Source organism: Arachis hypogaea, chromosome 18 (genome assembly GCF_003086295.3).
Source record: "Arachis hypogaea cultivar Tifrunner chromosome 18, arahy.Tifrunner.gnm2.J5K5, whole genome shotgun sequence".
In the NCBI taxonomy this organism is placed as follows: Eukaryota; Viridiplantae; Streptophyta; class Magnoliopsida; order Fabales; family Fabaceae; genus Arachis; species Arachis hypogaea.
In genome coordinates, this window is record NC_092053.1 from 52,917,656 (window position 1) to 52,940,256 (window position 22,601).

The following is a 22,601-nucleotide window of genomic DNA, read 5'->3' on the forward strand; positions in this document are numbered from 1 at the left end:
GTTCTCCACTTTATAGCCTCTAATCTGTATTTTATGGGCCGAAAACTGGGTCAGAAACAGCCCAGAAATTGCCCCCAGCAATTTCTGGTACGTACAGGTCGCTGCAAAGTCACGCGGAAGCGTCGTCCATGCGTTCGCGCGGATTGCATTTTTTCCAAGTCACGTGTCCGCGTGATTCACGCGTTCGCATTGCTTATATTCGAGGAAGCTATGACAAATTATATATTGTTGTGAAATCCCAGATGTTAGCTTTCCAACGCAACTGGAACCGCGTCATTTGGATCTCTGTAGCTCAAGTTATGGTCGATTTAGTACCAGAAAGTCAGGCTGGACAGCTTTAGCAGTTCCTTCAGTTTTTTGTATTCCTTCCACTTTTGCATGCTTCCTTTCCATCCTCTGAGCCATTCCTGCCCTGTAATCTCTGAAATCACTTAACACACATTTCACGGCATCGAATGGTATAAAGGGAGGATTAAAATTAATAAAATTAAGGTCAAAGAAACATGTTTTCAATCATAGCACAAAATTAGGAAGGAAGACGTAAAACATGCGATTTCTATGAATAAGCGTGAGAATAATGGATGAAAAATCACTCAATTTAGCATAATATAAACCATAAAATAGTGGTTTATCAGTCAACCAAAACCTTCTGTATTTCTAATAGGGCTGAATGCCTGAATCGCAACTCAACTATGGGAAAAGAGCTATGGTGGCGGATTTGATGTGTTGAGGACCAAAATCCTGAAGTCATTACACTCATTAAACCCTAAATAATTCAAATTATATTTGAGTGTGACTCCGATTTTTGTCTCATTTATCCAAATTTAAAGTAATAATAACTTATTTAATTCAACATTTATGACAATAAATGAAATCACCGTTATATAAGTCATTTAAGGTCAAATTAGTTAATTTTCGATTATAATTAATATATGTATTGCCCATAAATATATTAAGAAATAACAATTTCCTAACAATCTTCCACTTGAGCTATACATATATATTTTTCTGAGATAATCACATCTTATAAACTTGATGCGCACATCTGAATGTTATTTCCTTAGTTACTTTAATAATCTGGTCTGTCTCATATATTAGTTATGAAATTACCGCAACTTTTATCATATTAGTGTCACAACGAAACTACGATGATTTGTCATACTAAAATACTCAACCACATAGATCAAATTTGGATGAGAAAATTTAGAAATTACATGTAAAAATGATCTCATGCATGCCTGTTTCTAACTAGTCCAACTTGAATAAAAATTCTATTTTATTCGGTGACAGACTCACATGAAACTGCAATGCAACGGTCAGGCTCATAGCAATGGCGTCTAAGTGATGAGTCTGTAGAAGAAGAAAAGAAGAACTTAACAGACTCATAATGAGAGAGAGAGAGAGAGAGAGAGAGAGAGAGAGAGAGAGGAATTTACCTAAAGAAAACGGATTTGGTAGGACAAAGGTGGCGACAGGTTCAACAGCAATGGTAACGGGATAAGCAATGACAGAGACATATGCAGCGATGGGCTCAGCAACGACGATGACAGGAGATATGAGGGTTTTTGCGAAGAAGCCGAGAAGAAGACTCTGGGTGAGGATGGCTGGGTTTCTCTGGCATGGCTATAGAGTATGGACTGAAGTTATGAATCACTGAATCTGTGATTTAAGGCAAATCTTATTTCCTAAAAAGTGTTTATATGTATATATCCGGGGCGGGTACACCCTAAACCTGACCATGTCTTGTCCCGACTCGGGTCAAGTTATTACTCTTCCCAACCGGATATGGATGGGTAAGGTACCTACGTATTCGGATACTCCTGCCAAGTCTAACCATGTATTGATGCTTTATTTATAAAGGGTTTATTGTTAGTCAATAGATTACTACACACATAAGACGAGATTCTAACTCCTAATAGTTGTTTAAGTAGACAAATGAGATGACCGCTCAACAAACTCAAATTAATTAAAATAAATACTAATTATATTTAATATTTTAATATCTAGAATTTTAAAATTTTAATTTTAAATATAACTTTGTCAAATATTTATAATAATAATTTCTATATATATTTTATTTAATTTTTTTAATAAATTTTTTATATAATTTTATTTATTATCCGATACAAAATACGAGAATATACACTAGTTATCTAACTAAATCCAATTTGAAGAAGATTTTTTCAACATATAATTCATTCAAAAGCTACAGCTTTTATATTAAAAATCGAATGATAGAATAATTAGTTACTGTAATAAAGCCTTATATGTAAAGAGTTTTAAGTTTTTGACCGTATAGTGGAAAAATCACTAATTGAGAACGCATGCAACTATTGATTTCCATATAAGAGTATAACATATATCGGTGATTCCCCGTTATACTTTAGAGTTATGCTACGTATACATTAAAATTAATTATCAAAATTAATTATAAATATAAAATATATATTAAAATATAAATACACATTAAAAATAAATTAAATCACACATATATTTATACATAAATATATTAATAATTAATTTTAATGACTGATTTTAATGTACAAATAACATTTTTATATATTTTATTACTTAAAAATATTCAAACAGGTAAAGAAACCATATAATAAGTAGCATTACCATTCATTAGATGACTTATTCCTAAAACTATTCTATGTCACTCCTCGACTTCCCATATAATTCCTTTTTTTTTTAATTTTTTTATTTGTAATGTTTAAACTATTTTATTAAATTTATAATTTTAAAAATAAAATTATAAAAATTAATTTTTTAAAAACATTAAAAAATGAATGAATTGTACCTATTGAACTGTTAGTTATATTTAATATTCAAAAGAAGTCCCTCGACCTCATTTAATGGGTTTTTATAAGAGTTATTGTTTTGCCAATTAACACCTTTAAATGTGAGAGTTAAATCCCAAAATAATTTCTGAGATTCACAAAATATATCGATTTGGTTCCTGACTTTTTAATTACACTATTTATGTCCTTGAGATTAGAAAAAATACATCTATTTGATCCCTTCCCGTTTTTCTGTCCAAACTGCTTCCTGGCGACAGTGATGTGGCAATGGATTGCCACGCTAGTACTCAACGACGCCATTCTCCCCAAACTACTAAATTCATTCAAAGCAGCCTCCACCAGATTGCTATTGTTTCCATCAACAAAAGAAGCAATATCTTCAGAGAAAGAAGAAGAAGAACGGTTACTCTTTTTTCTCACGGCCTTCATGTTTCTTTGCTGCTTCTTAGAGCGCTTTCTTCTTGCTTCCAACCTCCTCAACATCTGCAACTCCTTCCTCTTCCTCCACTCCTCCTCTGTCTTCGTTGGAAGGGAACATGTTGTTATCAGATTCGTTGTGCAAGACATTGGCATGTTATTAAAGTAACCCCCCAATATCTTGATTATTATTATTCCTGTTGTTATTATCTTAATCTCTGATGAGGGGCTTTAAGAATGAGAATTCAGGTATTGATGTTGTTCTCTTGATCTTCTTCACTGTTGGGTCCACACCAAAACGACCGTTCATTGAAAGACCAAGGCTCAGCTCAATCTCTTGTTCTTCATCTCCATCACCATGGCAATGTTGTTGTTGTTATAGCTCATGATGGTGATGATGGTTCACGAACATGAACCTTTTTAGCAGATATCTTAAAAAATTGCTCATGCGAGTTCTGCTGTTCTCTCTTTTCTTAACAACTTGTGCCATTGAAGAATTTGGGATTGAAACAACAAAAAAGAAGAAAAAATGTTACCTTTTTCAGGGAAGTAAGAATACCCAGATGGCTCAGAATTCACGAGGACTTGAAAATTGAAGTTTTTTATTGGTAGATAACCGAAGATTGGTGATGAACTAGAAGAGAAACAAGGACGAATCAAATGGTTTTTGTACCCATGCAGCGAGTGAAAACGAACAGGGAAAAAAACGAACAGGGAAGAAGAAGAAGAAGAAGTGGTGCGCTACTTCTGTAGTTAGGGTTAAAAAGGGGTTCAGGGATCATATTGGGTTAAACACTTTCAATTTCCACGTCATGTAACCGTTAGACATTGGGTTCAGGGACCACATTGGCTTGCTCCTCTTTGGGCGTTAAACTCCAGATGTGGACGTTCAACGCAAATTTTGGGCAGTGATTCTGGAAGAGAAGTGTAGACTATTATAGATTTCTGGAAAGCTCTGGAAGTTAGCTTTCCAACGCCATTGAGACAGCATCAATTGGACCTCTTTAGCTCAAAATATGCTCGTTGGAGTGCACAGAGGTCAGGATTGACAACATCTGCTATCTTTTCTTCGTCTCTGAACAAGACTTTGCCAAATTCGCCCAAAAATCCCCTGAAATCATAGAAAAAATACAAAAACTCAAAGTAGCATCCAAAAGATGAATTTTGCACTAAAACATAATAAAACTTAATAAAATATAACTAAAAACACTATGAAAATGCTATGAAAAAGGGTATAAGATATTCATTTATCACAACACCAAACTTAAATTGTTGCTTGTCCTCAAGCAACAAAAAACAAGATAGGACTAATTAGAAGAGAAAAATACATCAGGTTTTCAGAGTTGTCAATGAAGCTCAGTTCCAATTATTGAACGGGGCTACTAGCTCTTTATTTCTGAACAGCCTTGGCATCTCACTTTCCTTTGAAGCTCAGAAACATTGGCATCCTTTGGAACTAGAATCCGGATGATATTATTGATTTTCTTCTTTTAGTTTTTCTTGATTCTTGACCATATCTTTTTCTTTTGGTTCTTTGCACCTTTTGAGCCTAGCCGTGACTCTAAGTGTTTTGTTTTCAAGTATTACCACCTGATACATAAACGCCACAAGCACTTAACTGAGGGAACCCTTTGGATTCGAATTTTAGCTTTACTTAAATTCCCAGACAGTGGTGCTCAGAGTTCTTAAGCGTATTCTTTATTGCATTGAATCACGACTTTAAATGCTCAGTCTCAAGATTTTCTTGACACCTTCACACCACAAGCATATAGTTAGGAATAGCAACTCATTTGAGCTTTTTAGGCCAATTTTGACCATCCTAACCATTGATGCTCAAAGCATTAGATCCTTGTTCTTTTATTTTTCTTTTTTTTATTTTATATATATATACATATATTTTACTGTTTCTTTTGCTTCAAGAATCAATCTTTTTTATTTTTCAAAGAATCAATAATACTTCTCTAAATTCACTGTTCTTCAAGAGCCAACATACTTAACTTCAATATCAATTATGCACAGCTAATTCATACATTCAGAAAATAAAGATAAGGCCATCACATCAAAGTAATTGGAATAACTCATGCTATAACTCGAAACCTTGTGTAATTCACTGCTTCTCTTTTCAATAAATTTTTTTATGCTTGATGATAGATACATAAGATATCTTATAACAAAACAAAGAAAAGAAAATAATACTAGAAAGGAATAAAATATTGAATGTGATCATGCACTAGAATAGAAAATAGATAATAAAATAGAGTACAACGAAAACAAAAATAAAACTTACGAAGGGAGAATGAAACTAAACCACCTTAGTGATGGCGGCTACTACTCACTCCGGGGAATCCTCTGGAGCGTTTGATCTCCTCAATGTCTCGCCTCTGTCTCAGCTGCTCCTCCCTCATGCTCCTCTGATCTTCCATCATCTAATGGAGGATGGCGGATTGGTCCTGATATTCTATCCTCAGCTGATCTATAGATGAAGTCAGCTCCCCTAGTGATGTAGTCAATTGATCCCAATAGTCACGGGGAGAAAAGTACATTCCCTGTGGCACCTCCAGGATCTTCGGTGGAGGTGACTGAATAGGCTCGTGCTGTGGCTCGTGTGCAGGCTTCCTGACATGCTCCATCCTCCTTCTTGTGATGGGTTTGTCCATCTCAATTAGGGTGTCTCTTCCTATGCAAACTTCAGCCGAATTGCATAGGCAATAAATGAGGTGAGGAAACGCCATCTGTGCTTGGGTGAAGGCCTTTTCAGCTACCTTGTAGATCTCTTGAGGAATTACCTCATGTACCTCTACCTCATTCCCGAGCATGATGTAGTAGATCATCACAGCTCTGTTGATGGTAACCTCAGATCGGTTACTTGTGGGGATGATGGAGCATTGGATAAGCTCCAACCATCCTCTACCCACAGGCTTGAGTTCAAGCCTACCCAGTTGGTAGGGATTGCCATGTGCGTCCCTCCTCCATTGAGCTCCGGATACATAGATGTCCGCAAGCACTTGCTCTAGCCTTTGGTCAGAGTTGACCCTTCGAGTGTAAGAGTGTGGGTCACCTTGCAACCGAGGCAGTTGCAGTGCCAATCTCACACTTTTCGGGCTAAAATATAGGATTTATCCTCTGACCATGGTGCGCCAGTTTTTGGGCTTTGGGTTCACACTAATGTCGTGCTTTTTAGTGACCCAGGCATTGGCATAAAATTCTTGCACCATTAATGTTTCAACTGCTGAAATGGGATTGGCCAGAATTTCCCAATCTCTTCTCCAGACTTCTTGTTGGATCTCCAGATACTCATCTTTCTTGAGCCTAAAGGGGACCTCGAGGATCACTTTTTTATGCCTCACCATATTATATAAGTGGTTTTGATGAGCTTTGGTGAGGAATATTAAGTTTTCCCAAGGTTCGAAAGTGGAAGAGGAGGCTTTTCCTTTTCTCTTCCTTAAAGATTCTCCAGTTTTTGGTGCCATGCAGATTAAGAATAGAAAGTAAATAGCAGAGATTTTTAGCACCAAACTTAATATTTTGCTTGTCCTCGAGCAAATAGAAGAAAAAGAAAAGAAAAACAAGAGTAGAAAGAAGAAAAAGATAGAAGGGAGAGAGAAGAGAGCCTTCAGCCAAGTGGGGAGAAGTGGGTGAGAAGGGAAGTGTATGAAGAATAAGATGGAAGGGGGTAGAGTATTATGAAGGTGTGGTATTGAAGGAGAGAAAGAGGGGTATTTATAGGGGTAGGGAGGGTTGGAGTTCAGTCATATGGGAGGGAAAGATAGATGGGGGAGGGGGAAAGTTTGAATTTGAAGTGGGTGGGATTAGTGGGAAAAGAAGGTGATTGGATTTATGAGTGTGTATTGGGAAGAGGGAAAGTATGGTGTGGGAATCAAGGATGAAAAAGTAAGAGAGAGACAGAAGGGAGTGAATGATAGGTGGGGTAGGTGGGGACTGGGTGGGACCCACTAGCTTCTGAAGCTTCAAACTCGAGTGAGCCTGTCTCCCCCTGGGCGTTCAATGCCAGGTTTGGGAGTTGAACGCCAGGGATGCACCTCTTTTTTTTTTATGGTGGGGCGTTCAACGCCAAGAATGGGTGTTGAACGCCCTATGGGGACCAAAAAATTAGTCTTGGGACTCCTCAATGGGCGTCGAACACCCTTGCTTCCTCCCTTTCTGGTGTTGGGCGCCAGTTCTGGCATTTAAGGGGCTCTCTCCAGGGTGTTCTGTTTTCAATCCTAAGTATTTCTATTTTTGTTCTAGGTGCTACACATGATCACAAACATTAAAAAAAAAAAACGGAAAAACTATGGAAATTAATGAAAAATAAAATATTATGCAATAACTAAAATAAACGAAAGAAAATAAAAGTACTATACGTATGGTTGGGTTGCCTCCCAATAAGCGCTTGTTTACCGTCATTAGCTTGATGGACAACTCCTTTATGGAGGTTGATAGGGGCTTAGATCTTCACCTCTCATGGTGAACTTCCATCCTGTGCTCTCATGGATTAATTCAACATGCTCCAGAGACAGGATCTTGTTCACGGTGTGTGGAATGACTGGACTTCTAGTAAAGACAACTTGCATGCCAGGTGAGAAGTCTTTAGTTGGAATCTTCTTGTTCCACCAGCCCTTGGGTACCTTCTTCTTGGTGCCTCCTTCCTCAGTAGCTGGCGGTGGATGCCCAACACCAAACTTAGGTTTGATGTCTGGAGGCTCTGTAAGGCTTTGAACTGAGAGAGAGGGCTGAAACACTAAGTGTTGTATAGTGGTACCTCCTTTATCTGTGATAGACTGAGGGTTAGGGATCTTAAATAGGATATAATCTTCCCATCAATTAAGGCCAGTGTAGGAGCTAGGAAAGGCCTTTTTAGATGCTTCAGAATGAGCTCTCCTTTTTCCACAAGAATTAAGGCCTTTGTAGGAGCTAGGAAAGACCTTCTAAGGATGATGGAGTTGTCCTTGTCCTCTCTAGTGTCAAGTATCACGAAGTTCGTAAGGGGTAAAGGTCTTCAACCTTTACAATGATGTTTTCCACCATGCCATATGCCTGTTTCAGGGACTTATCTGCCACCTCCATTGAGATCCTGGTGGGCTGCACCTCTTGGATCCCCAGCTTCCTCATAACAAAGAGAGGCATAAGATTAATGCTTGAGCCAAGGTCGCACAGTGCCTTCTCAAACGTGATGGTCCCTACAGTGCAGGGAATAACGAAGCTTTCGGGGTCTGACATCTTCGGAGGTAGCTTCTTTTGGACTAGGACGCTGCATTCCCTGGTCAGCACCACAGTCTTATCCTCCTTCAAGGCCGTCTTTTCAGAGATAGCACTTTTTAAAGAGGCCATATAAGGGGGTTTCTTCTCCAACACCTCTGCAAAAGAGATGTTGACTTGCAGCTTCCTGAGAACTACTAAGAACTGAGCAAGTTGCTCATCCTTAGGCTCCGTGGTGCGCTGGACTCCTGGAAGTGGGCAGGAAGCTGGCGTTGGACGCCAGTTTTGGGCCTTTTAATTCGAAACAAAGTATGAACTATTATATATTACTGGAAAGCTTTGGACGTCAACTTTACATAGCCATTGAGATCGCTCCATTTGAATTTTTGTAGCTCCAGAAAAGCTCTTCCGAATGTAGGCAGGTCAGATCTAGACAGCATCTGCAATGCTTTCTCTGTCTCTGAATCAGACTTCTACTCCAGCTCCTGAATTTCAGCTAGAAAATACCTGAAATTGTACAAAAACAAAAAAACTCAAGGTGGAAACCAAAAATGTGAATTTAGCACTAAAACCAATAGAAACTCAATAAAAACTAAATAAAAATGACTAAAAACTATATGAAAGTGATGCCAAAAAGCGTATAAAATATCCGATCATCACAATACCAAACTTAAACCATTGCTTGTCCCCAAGCAACTAAAAACATAGTAGGATAAAAAAAAAATTAAGATACAATAAATTTCTAAGTTTCAAATGAAGCTTAGTTACAATCAGATGAGCGGGACTTAGTAGCTTTTTGGTTCTGAATAGTTTTGGCATCTCACTATTCATTGAAACTCAGAGATGTTGGCATCCTTAGGAACTTAGAATCTAGATGATATTATTGACTCCCTTAGTTAAGCTTATTTTAATTCTTGAACACAGTTTTCAGAGTCTTGGCCGTGACCCTGAGCACCTTGTCTTCCAGTATTACCACCGGATACAATAATGCCACAGACACTTTAACTGGGTGAACCTTTTCAGATTGTGACTCAGCTTTGCTAGAGTCCCCAGATAGAGGTGTCTAGAGTTCTTAAGAACACTTTTTTACTTTGGACCACGACTTTAACCGCTCAGTCTCAAGTTTTTCACTTGACACCTTCATGCCACAAGCACATGGTTAGGGACAACTTGGTTTAGCTGCTTAGGCCAGGATTTTAATCCTTTGAGCCATCCTATCCATTAATGCTCAAAGCCTTGGGCCCTTTTACCCTTGCTTTTGGTTTAAAGGGTTATTGACTTTTTCAATTTGCCCCCCTTTTCTTGCATTTTTGGGCAGTAATGGATTTTTCTATTTTTTTCATTTTTTATTTTTTCGCCATTTTTTCTTTCTTTTTTGCATGCATAATAATTTTTTTTCTTTTGCAACATGCTTTTTCTTTTACTTTTTGCTGCTTTTTCTTGCTTCAAGAATCAATTTTCAGATTTTTCAGATAATCAATAATATTTTTCCTTTTTCCTTATTCTTTCAAGAGCCAACATTCTAAAATTTTAACTTCAAACATGCACTGTTTATTCATACATTCAGAAAACAAAAGCAAATGGCACCACATCAACATAATTAAACCATTCTTATTTTAAACTTGAAATTCATGCATCTCTCAATTTTTTTCAATTAAAATTTTCTTTTAAGCAAGGTGAGAGATATATGGAACATTTTACAACTTTAAGATGTCAATGCAAATGATCATGCAACTAGAACTAGAGAACAGATAAATAAACAGATAGAAAACAGAAAAATAACAGGAAAGGGGTGTGAAGAGAACGAATCCACCTGAATGATGGTGGCCAGTGCTCCTCCTTGAGGATCCCATGTAGTGCTTGATGTCTTCTATGTCACTCCTTTGTCTTTGTTGAGGTGGATGCACAGGCTCATGTGCATGCTCTCTAGTTTGCTCCATCCTCTTCTTCTATACTTAAGAGTGGTAGAAGTCACAAAGCAGAGCTTTTGCAATACCAAACTTAAGAGTTTTGCTCGTCCTCGAGCAAAGTATGGTAGAAGAAGGTAGGGTAGGTGGAGCTTCTGTAGTTCTGTGGGACCTACAAGTCCTGAGAAGCTAGGAAATTTCAGATTCCGTGCTTCTTTGTATTGGCGTTTGAACACCCAGGGGCTGCTCCCTGGCTAGCGTACAACACCAGCAATGCTCTCCTCATGGGGCGTTGAACGCCCAGCAGGGATACCCTAGCTAGCATTCAACATTGACACTCTTTCTGGAGTGTTCTGTTTTTAATGCTGTGAATTCTGTCTCTTGATTGGTGCACATGATCATGACTCTGACATTGAAAAGAAAAACAAAATGAAAGAAAATAACTATGGTTGAGTAAGGTTGGGTTTCCTCCCAACAAGCACTCTTTTAATGTTACTAGCTTGACCTTTAGCTCCTTACGGAGGTGAGTATGGGCTCAGATTTTCTCCCTTGATAGTAAATTTTCTTCCTGTCCTCTCAGGAATGAGCTCTACATGCTCTACAGATAGGACACGACTCACTGTATGTGGTAGGACTGGATTGTTAGTGAAGATAACTCTCATGCCAGGTGAGAGGTCTTCAGTAGGAACTTTCTTGTCCTTCCAGCCTTCAGGTACTTTCTTCTTAGTACCTTTGTGCTTAGAGCTTGTTCAGGACTGCCCAATACTAAACTTAGAATTGATGTCTGGGGGCTCTGTAAAGCTCTGCATAGAAAGAGAGGGTTGGAACACTAGGTGTTGCACAGTTGTCTCTTTCTTATCAGAGGAAAAATTAGGATTGGACATCTTAAATAAGATGTAGTCCTCTCCTAATTGAAAAACCATTTCTCCCTTAGCTACATTAATCAAGGCTTTTGCAGTAGCTAAGAAGGGTCTTCAAAGGATGACATTGTCATCCTCATCCTCTCCAATGTCCAAGACAATGAAGTTTGTAGGAATGTAGTGGTTTTCAACCTTAACAAGGACATCCTCCACTATGTCATATGGCTTCTTCATGGTCTTGTCTGCCATCTCTAGTGAGATGTGTGCAGCTTGTACCTCAAAGATTCCCAACTTCTCCATTACTGAGAGTGGCATGAGGTTAATGCTTGATCCTAGGTCACACAAAGCCTTTCCAAAGGTCATAGTGCCTATGGTGCAATGAATCGGAAAGCGTCCAGAATCTGAAAGCTTCTGAGGTAGCTCTTGCTGAACCAAACCATAGAGTTCTTTGGTGAGCAGTGGAGGCTCTTCTTCCAGAGGTTTGTACCAAATAGCTTGGCATTCAGCCTCATAAGAGCTCCTAGGTATCGAGCAACTTGCACTTCCTAAGTGTCTTCATCCTCACTTGAGGATGAGTAGTCATCATAACTCATACACTATAGAAGTGCATTCAAAGGAACCTCAATGGTCTTTATGGTTTCCTTTGGTTTTGGGCTAGAGGGTTCTTGAGTGGGATTGAGGCACTCAGAGGGTGTGCTTTGGTTGGCGTTCAACGCCAACTCTGTTAGCTTATTGGGCGTTGAATGCCCTTGCTGTCCACCTTGACTGGCATTAAACGCCAGTCCCTCTAGCATTCTAGGCTTGAACACCCAGCAGGGATCTCCTTGCTGGCGTTCAACACCAGCTTCTCAGGGTGAGTGGGTGTTGAACGCCTAGTGAGGGGTTCCTTACTGGCGTTCAACGCCAGAAAGGCTGGGTGTTTGGGCATTGAACGCCCAGCCAGTGCTCCCTGGCTGGCGTTCAATGCCAGCTCTTCTTCCAGGATGGGCGTTAAACGCCCAGTGAGGGCTTCATTACTGGCGTTTAACGCTAGGCTTGCTGTATTGTAGGCGTTGAACGCCCAGTGAAGGCTTCTTCACTGGCGTTTAATGCCACCCCATTCTTCTCAGGTTCGGCCTCTACCTCCATGGTTATGACCTTGCACTCTTTTCTAGGATTAACCTCAGTATTACTGGGAAGAGTTTTAGGAGGAATCTCAGGGATCCTCTTGCTCAGTTGACCAATCTGTACCTCCAAATTTCTAATGGGGGACCTTGTTTCATTAATGAAACTGTGGGTGGTCTTAGTGAGGTTGGAAACCAGAGTAACTAATTCAGAGAGGTTCTGCTTAGAGGTTTCCATATTCCCTTGAGAGGATGGGAATGGTGGTCTGTTATTGAACCTATTCTGGTTCCTACCACCTTGATTGTTGTTGAAACCTTGCTAAGGTTTCTGTTGATCTTTCCATGAAAGATTGGGATGGTTCCTCCATGAAGGGTTGTAAGTGTTTTCATAGGGTTCTCCCATGTAATTCACTTCCTCTATAGTGGGTTGCTCAGGATCATAAGCTTCTTCTTCAGGAGAGCTTCCTAAATACTGCCAGCAGGAGTTTGCATCCCAGTCAGATGTTGAGAGATCATGTTGACCTGTTGGGTCAAGATCTTATTCTGAGCCAAGATGGAATTCAGAGTCTCAACTTCATGAACTCCTTTCTTATGAGAGATTCCATGGTTCGCAGGATTTCTTTCAGAAGTGTACATGAACTGGTTGTTAGCAACCATTTTAATGAGTTCTCTTGCTTCTGCAGGTGTTTTCTTCAAGTGGAGGGATCCACCTGCAGAGCTATCCAAGGGAATCGTAGATATCTCAGACAAGCCATCATAGAACACACCTATGATGGACCATTCTGAGAGCATGCCAGGAGAACATCTTGATGACATTTCATCATGTCATGTTTTTCTATACTTTTTCTTTGTTTTTTTTAAGGTTTTATGCACTTTCTTGAGCCATAAGTAAGCCAATTAGGTAGAATTTCATGTTTCCTTTGATTCAATCAACCATGGATAAATTAATGCATTTTCATGAGATTTTGTGCTATAATTGTTATATATTATGAAAGAATAACAATTTCATGATTTTGAGCATAGCTTTGATGTGCTTGGTTGATTGATGATAGGTAAAAAGAGCTTTGAAGAAGGTTGAAGAAAGAAGAAATGGCAAGGAGCAAGAGAGAACAAAAAGCTTGAGCAAAAGCTTGCCTCAAACTTTAGCTCAAACTTTTGGAAGAGTTGAATTCACCCTGGATGGAGCAAAAGCTTGTGCCAACGTTTGACCTCAAGCTTTTAGGCAAACATTGGCGCCACAACAAAACACCCTGGAGAAGAGCAAAAGCTTGCGCCAACGTTTGACCTCAAGCTTTTAGGCAAACGTTGGCGCCACAACAGCCTGAAGGAGTATACTTCCAACAAGAATAACTTGAGTTGTAGATGTCCAATTGAAGTGATTCTAATTGGGTTAGAAAGCTAACATTCAGAGCTTTCCAACCATATATAATAGTCTATAGTGGACATAAAATCTGCAACGTTGACAAGAGGACAAAGTAGCACCCCAAGAGGCATACAAGAGGGATCCACGTTTGGCTCAAAGTTTGACCTCAAACTTTAGCTCAAACGTGGATGACAGCAAAAGGAGGCAAGCTGATATGAAAAGCTTGAGTCAAAGTTTAACCTCAAACTTTTACTCAAGCTTTTCTGGTTCATGGGCTGGTTCACAAGTGGGTTTCTCTCCAACTCCAAGAGCAATCGACAGAGGCTTTTGTCAACCCAATTCCATCAAGAGCAAAGGCCCAATTCAAGGCTTGAAGATCATTTGAAGAGAGTGTATAAATAGCTTAGAATTTAAGTTTTTAGGGAGCTTTTCCTTTTTAGTTTCGCTGAGTGATTTTGGGAGAGCTTTTGGTTAGGAGTTATTTGGAGATTCTAAGTCTTGGGGAAGGGAATTGAATTCTCTTCCTCTTAGTTTTCTTGTTTTCAATTTCATTTACACTTGTCTTGAATCTTGGGTTGAAGAATTGAGGAAATTCTGTCTCAATCTCACCTTGAGATCTCTCTCTGTTTTGATTTACTGCATCATTGAGAATTTGCGATTTCACTTCTTTTCTTCTACTGCTGGATCTTTACTTTTCTTGCAATTGAATTCTCAATTTGGATCAAGGAAGGAATTGAGATCTAGACTTGTTTTCTAGTCTCTTTGATCCCCTGAGATCTTTACTTGTTTTTTTTATATTTCATAATTGAATTGAGCTTTCTTGCTGATTTACCTTTCTGCTATAATTTCCTTCTTTGTAATTTTTACTTTCTGTTGCATTGCTTCCAATTTATTTTTCCTGCAAGTTAAATTTTCTGCAATTGATCTGAGTTCTAATTTACTGCTTTCATTTAATTTTCCTGCACCTAGCCCCCTTTTACAATTGATGCAATTTACTTCTCTTGTCATTTAAGATTTTGCCGATTTACATTCGTTGTTCTTTAATTTTCAGTCACTTTACTTTCTGCACTTTAATTTTCCTTGCTGTTTACTTTCTGTTGGCTATTTTTCACACAATTCACTCAATGTTAACTTGACTAAACTAATCACTCACTAAAGTTGCTTGATCCATCAATCCTTGTGGGATCGACCTCACTCTAAGTGAGTTTTACTACTTGATGCGACCCGGTGCACTTGTCGGTGAGTTTTGGGTGTTTTGGAAAATTCAGTTTTCCACAAAAACACACATCAAGTTTTTGGCGCCGTTACCGGGGATTGATTTAGATCAACAATGATTAAGTGGGTGAGAAGTCTAGATCAAGCATTTTTTTTGTTTTTGTTCTCTGTTCTAAGTTGAAACCAAGGTGTTTGAGTTATTGCCTCACTAAGAAATTCATCTCTGAGATATGAATTTCAATTTTCCTTGGTGTTGTGTTTTACAAAATTTAAATGGAGTTCAACTCATCTTATGATCAAACAAATTTTATGGGATATTACCCACCATCACCAATCTCTAATGGTGGCTGGGAATATCACCAAGAGAATACACATTCTGAGCACTCCAATTCATGGAGATTTGCTTCAGAGACACAAGATGAGCAAGAAAATCATATGGGATACCAACCACCACAACAAAATGATTCATATCATTATCCTCATGGTGGATGGAAGCATCACCAAAGAATGGAAGAGCATCCACCCTCACGTCCCAGTTTCTCATTTGAAAGTTCTTCGTCACTTGATTATGCCTCAACACAAAGTTTCCTCCAAAATCCATACAAGTCATCCCATCAACCACACAACTCATTCCATACCCCTCAACACAACTTCACCACAACACATCCATGTCACCAAAATTACTCTCAACCTTCATCTCTTGAATTAGCAGTTGAGGATTACCTTCAATGGTCCAAAGAACCTTTAGAAAGCCAATGCCAAGCCATTGAAATACACAGAAAACTCGTGGAAAGATACACACAACCCCAATCCTGGAAAGAAACCATCCTCAAGAAGATGAATGGGCCCTTAGAGCAAACAAGGGGGAACTTAGAACCATCAAACAGTGAGGATGAAGACCAATTTGTGGGTGAGGAAGTGGAAAAACAAGAACCAAAGGTCCCTGTGTCAAGTGAAATTGTACTGAAGAATGAGGAACATGAGCCAAGGATTTTACATTCACAAGAACTAATTAAAGTGACAATAGAACACGAAGATTCCCTCCCAAAGGACTTGATGGAAAGTTGTGAAGAAGGAATAGAGGAGGACAATCAAGAGAAGTCACACTCAATTGAAGCAGAGAAGTGCATAGAGGAAGGGCTCATGGAACCACTAATTCAAGAGGCTCTGGATGAAGATAAAACTCCAACAATCACACAACCACCAAGACTTGGATTCAAGAAAGTGAAGGCAATTAACAAAGGCACCGAGAAGAGGATTGTGACCAAGCTACAAAGGACAATATTCATGAAGAAAAGAAGGTCAACTACAAGCAATCCTCCCCCTGATCCAGCAAGCAAGCTCAATCAAGCCATTTGCAAAAGGAAGCTTGCTGAGGAAAGGCCAAGACAAGGGACACTAGCTGAATCCTTCCCTCCTTTGAGGTCATTCCTCTTAACAAACTGGAAGAAGAGGAAGAAAGTGAAGAACAACATGTCAATCTAATGACACTAAAAGAGCACTTGTTGGGAGGTAACCCAACCATAGGTAACAATTCTTCTCTACTTTGTTTTCTTTCTTTGCTTTGTTTAAATTCAATAAATTGACATATGGTTACATTCTAAGTTTGGTGTTGCCTTGCAACAAATTGTTTTCAATCTTTTTGGATGATTGCATCAAATTAAAAATGAAAGTGACACACCAAGATTCTATGTTTGGTGTGCCACTTATTTTTCTATGCAATTTATTCAAGCAACACTACTTGTTTGCATAATCATAATGCCTCTGCAATTTTATTTTTCTCTTTTGGTTTAACATTTTAATTTCATCTTTATTCATTTACATTTTTTTTATGCTTTCTTTTATTAACTGTGTTTGTTAATGCATCACCAAGAGAGCTTTATTCATGACAAGATTCTTGGCTTGGTGATTGTATTTAACATACAACAGTTTCATATAGTCTTATTTCAAATAAAATGGACATAGGATTGCATTCTAAGTTTGGTGTTGCTATGCAACAAAAATTTGGTTCTAATCCTTACAAGATACTTGCATCAATTCCAAGTAAAAGTGTCACACTAAGTTTGGTGTGCCACTTATCTTTTATGCAATGTATTGTGCACACCTTCTTATCTATGCAATCAAAATGTCTCTGTCTCTTGTGCCTTGATATCTTTAATTTTGCTTGTTTAAAACACATGTGTTACTAACATTTCATTGTGTAAGACATTCATAATCCATCTTAGCCCCATAGCCACGGTTCTAATAGTTGCTTGAAGATGAGCAAGCATTCTGAGTTGGTATGGGAAGGAGGAGAATGGGAGGAAAATGACAACAATAGAGAAGATGAACTACAAGGTTGTAAAGTTCCTTTTCCTCTCATTTGTTTCAAGCACTATAAACTGCATGATTGTCTTTACCTTCTCTGTATGCATGTGTGTATGAAAAGGCATGGTTTGATTTCTAAATTGCAACATGGTGCTGTGTCATTATGATTACCAACTTGAGTTTTGTGAATTCAAAAGCAATAAAGTATCATGATCATAAACAAACAAGGAATTAAAGAAGAATTTAGCATGTGCATAAAAGTATTAGAAAGCTAGTATGTTTGATTGTTGCTTAATTGCATTGAATTTTATTTAATTGAAGTTTTCATCTAGGACATTTTGTGAAATTTTTTGAAAATCATGAAAACCTTGAAGAGGCAAATACAATTAAAGCAAGAAAAGAAAAAGGGAAAGAATGAGAAAGCTGAAGGCTCTGAGTACCTGATGAGCGGATAATTTATACGCTTTTTGGCATTGTTTTTAGTATGTTTTTAGTAGGATCTAGTTACTTTTAGGGATGTTTTCATTAGTTTTTATGTTAAATTCACATTTCTGGACTTTACTATGAGTTTGTGTGTTTTTCTGTGATTTCAGGTATTTTCTGGCTGAAATTGAGGGACTTGAGCAGAAATCAGATTCAGAGGTTGAAAAAGGACTGCTGATGCTGTTGGATTCTGACCTCCCTGCCCTTAAAGTGGATTTTCTGGAGCTACAGAACTCGAAATAGCGCGCTTCCAATTTCGTTGGAAAGTAGACATCCAGGGCTTTCCAGCAATATATAATAGTCCATACTTTGGCCAAGAATTGACGACGTAAACTGGCGTTCAACGCCAGCCTTCTACCCAAATCTGGCGTCCAGCGCCAGAAAAGGATCCAAAACCAGAGTTGAACGCCCAAACTGGCACAGAAACTGGCGTTCAACTCCACAAATGGCCTCTGCACGTGCAACACTCAAGCTCAGCCCAAACACACACCAAGTGGGCCCCGGAAGTGGATTTATGCATCAATAACTTACTCATGTAAACCCTAGTAGCTAGTTTATTATAAATAGGACCTTTTACTATTGTATTAGGCATCTTTTGATCAGTTTAGGATCTTAGGATCTTTGAACGCATTGTTCTTAGACCATAGGGGCTGGCCACACGGCCATGCCTGGACCTTCACTTATGTATTTTCAACGGTAGAGTTTCTACACTCCATAGATTAAGGTGTGGAGCTCTGCTGTTCCTCAAAGATTAATGCAAAGTACTACTATTTTCTATTCAATTCTTCTTATTTCGCTTCTAAGATATCCATTCGCACCCAAGAACGTGATGAAGGTGATGATTATGTGTGACGCTCATCACCATTCTCCCCTATGAACGCGTGCCTGACAAACACTTCTGTTCTACATGAATTAAGCTAGAATGAGTATCTCTTAGATCTCCTAACCAGAATCTTCGTGGCGTAAGCTAGAATGATGGCGGCATTCAAGAGAATCCGGAAGGTCTAAACCTTGTCTGTGGTATTCTGAGTAGGATTCAATGATTGAATGACTGTGACGAGCTTCAAACTCGCGATTGTTGGGCGTTAGTGACAGACGCAAAAGGAGGGTGAATCCTATTCCAGCATGATCGAGAACCGACAGATGAATAGCCATGCCGTGACAGGGTGCGTGAGCATATTATTCACTGAGAGGAGGGGATGTAGCCACTGACAACGGTGATGCCCTTGCATAAAGCCAGCCATGGAAAGGAGTAAGACTGATTGGATGAAGGTAGCAGGAAAGCAGAGGTTCAAGAGGAACGAAAAGCATCTCTATTCGCTTATCTGAAATTCCTACCAATGATTTACATAAGTATCTCTATCCCTATTTTATTATATAATATTCGAAAACACCATTATCACTTTATATCTGCCTGACTGAGATTTACAAGGTAACCATAGCTTGCTTCATACCAACAATCTCCGTGGGATTCGACCCTTACTCACGTAAGGTATTACTTGGACGACCCAGTGCACTTGCTGGTTAGTTGTATCGAAGTTGTGACAATTATGAATTAAGATCAAAGCACCAAGCTTTGGAGCCATTACCAGGGATTGTTCGAGCCTGGACATCACAATTTCGTGCACCAAGTTTTTGGCGCCGTTGCCGGGGATTGTTTGAGTCTTCGGCAAGCTTTTGGTCCGGTAACATCAGTGCCAGATTCCCTTTTGATCCGGCAACAGCACCAAGTTTTTGGCGCCGTTGCCGGGGATTGTTTGAGTTTGGACAACTGACGGTTCATCTTGTTGCTCAGATTAGGTAATTTTCTGATTATTTTATTTTTCAAAACTTTTTTAAAAATCTTTCAAAAATATTTTCAAAAAAATTTCTCTTGTTTTCGAAAAAAATAAAAATGTTTTCAAAAATTTATTCAAAATTTTTAAGAATGAATTCTAGTGTTTCATGAAGCATGTGAAGCCTGGCTGGCTGTAAAGCCATGTCTAAATTCTTTTGAACTGAGGCTTGCAATTTGTTATCAAAGAGCAATATACTCTCGTGTTAAAGGCTAAAGCTTGGCTGGCCATTGGCCATGTCTAGTGTTTTGGACTGGAGCTTTCATTGAAAGCTTGGCTGGCTAGTGAGCCATGTCTAATTCCTGGACTGAAGCTTTAGACTAACATGGTAAGATTCCTGGAATTCATATTAAAAATTTTGGAATCCTTATTTTTACTTTTTCATATTATTTTCGAAAAAAAAATCCAAAAAAATTAGAAAATCATAAAAATCAAAAATATTTTTGTGTTCTTGTTTGAGTCTTGAGTCATGTTATAAGTTTGGTGTCAATTGCATATGCATCTTGCATTTTTTCGAAAATTCATGCATTCATAGTGTTCTTCATGATCTTCAAGTTGTTCTTGGTAAGTCTTCTTGTTTGATCTTGATGATTTTTTGTTTTGTGTCTTTTATTGTTTTTCATATGCATTTTTCGTTTCTTAGAGTCTAAACATGAAAGATTTCTAAGTTTGGTGTCTTGCATGTTTTCTTTGCATTAAAAATTTTTCAAAAATATGTTCTTGATGTTCATCATGACATTCATAGTGTTCTTGGTGTTCATCTTGACATTCATAGCATTCTTGCATGCATTCATTGTTTTGATCTAAAAATTTCATGCATTGCATATTTTTCGTGTTTTTCATAAAAATTTCAAAAATCAAAAAATTATCTTTCCCTTTTTCTCTCATCAAATTCGAAAATTTGGATTGACTTTTTCAAAAATTTTTAAAATCAAGTTGTTTCTTATGAGTCAAATCAAAATTTCAAATTGAAAATCTTATCTTTTTCAAAATCTTTTTCAAAAATCAAATCTTTTTCAAAATTCTTAGTTATTTTCGAAAATTTCAAAAAATATTTTTCAAAAATCTTTTTCTTATTTTTATATCAAATTTTCGAAAATAACATAATCAATTAATGTTTTGATTCAAAAATTTCAAGTTTGTTACTTGCTTGTTAAGAAAGATTCAAACTTTAAGTTCTAGAATCAAATCTTGTGATTTCTTGTGAATCAAGTCATTAATTGTGATTTTAAAAATTCAAATCTTTTTCAAAAACTAATTTCTATCATATCTTTTCAAAAATATCTTCTTATCTTATCTTTTTCAAAAATATCTTTTCAAAATATCTTCTCTAACCTCCTAACTTCTTATCTTTTCAAAATTTGTTTCAACTAACTAACTAACTTTTTGTTTGTTTCTTAACTTTTTCAAAACCACCTAACTAACTCTCTCTCTCTAATTTTCGAAAATATCTTCCCTTTTTTTTTCAAAATTTCTTTTTAATTAACTAATTATTTTTATTTTTATTTTTGATTTCAAAAATTTTCGAAAATTTCTAACATTTTTCAAAAAAACCATTTTTCAAAAATCACTAACTCTTTTTCAAAATAATTTTCGAAAATTATCTCTCCCCCATCTCATTCTATTTATTCATTCATATCCTAACATCTCATCTCACCTCTCTTCCATCCTCACAGTTGTGTTTCTTCCATTATATTACATTCTGTGTCTCCCCCTCTTCTTCCACTCACACAGGGATCCCTATACTGTGGTATAAAAGATCTCCATTATTATTATTATTTTTCTGTGCCTTCTTCTTTGTCGTATGAGCAGGAGCAAAGATAAGAGCATTCTTGTGGAAGCAGATCCAGAACCTGAAAGGACTCTGAAGAGAAAATTAAGAGAAGCTAAAATACAACAATCCAGAGATAACCTTACAGAAATTTTCGAACAGGCAGAGGAGATGGCAGCCGAAAATAATAATAATGTAAGGAAGATGCTTGGTGACTTTACTGCACCTAATTCCAATTTACATGGAAGAAGCATCTCCATTCCTGCCATTGGAGCAAACAACTTTGAGCTGAAACCTCAATTAGTTTCTCTGATGCAGTAGAACTGCAAGTTTCATGGACTTCCATCTGAAGATCCTTTTCAGTTCTTAACTGAATTCTTGCAGATATGTGATACTGTTAAGACTAATGGAGTAGATCCTGAAGTCTACAGGCTCATGCTTTTTCCCTTTGCTGTAAGAGACAGAGCTAGATTATGGTTGGATTCTCAACCCAAAGACAGCCTGAACTCTTCTAAGTACTTTCCTCCTCAAAAGCTGAGCAAGCTTAGAGCTGATGTTCAAACCTTCAGACAGAAAGAAGGTGAATCCCTCTATGAAGCTTGGGAAAGATACAAACAGTTGACCAAAAAGTGTCCTTCTGACATGCTTTCAGAATGGACCATCCTGGATATATTCTATGATGGTTTATCTGAGCTATCAAAGATGTCACTGGACACTTCTGCAGGTGGATCCATTCACCTAAAGAAAACGCCTGCAGAAGCTCAAGAACTCATTGACATGGTTGCTAATAACCAGTTCATGTACACTTCTGAAAGGAATCCTGTGAGTAATGGGACGCCTATGAAGAAGGGAGTTCTTGAGGTTGATACTCTGAATGCCATATTGGCTCAGAATAAAATATTGACTCAGCAAGTCAATATGATCTCTCAGAGTCTGCATGGAATGCAAGCTGCATCCAACAGTACTCAAGAGGCATCTTCTGAAGAAGAAGCCTATGATCCTGAGAACCCTACAATAGCAGAGGTAAATTACTTAGGTGAACCTTATGGAAACACCTATAACTCAACATGGAGAAATCATCCAAATTTCTCATGGAAGGATCAAAAGCCCCAACAAGGCTTTAATAATGATGGAAGAAACAGGTTTAGCAACAGCAAGCCTTTTCCATCATCAACTCAGCAACAGACAGAGAACTCTGAACAAAATGCTTCTAATTTAGCAAATCTAGTCTCTGATCTATCTAAGGCCACTGTAAGTTTCATGAATGAAACAAGGTCTTCCATTAGAAATCTGGAAGCACAAGTGGGCCAGCTGAGTAAAAGGATCACTGAAATCCCTCT

The 22,601-nt window shown here is 37.9% G+C and overlaps 1 non-coding gene across 1 annotated transcript; it reads right to left on the bottom strand.

The window, feature by feature from the left end:
• Positions 1-21,801: 21,801 nt before the first annotated feature.
• Positions 21,802-21,909, bottom strand: LOC112773639 (small nucleolar RNA R71). The gene has a single exon (XR_003188179.1). It is a non-coding gene; the product is annotated as a small nucleolar RNA R71 (small nucleolar RNA).
• Between the last annotated feature and the right edge of the window lie 692 nt (positions 21,910-22,601).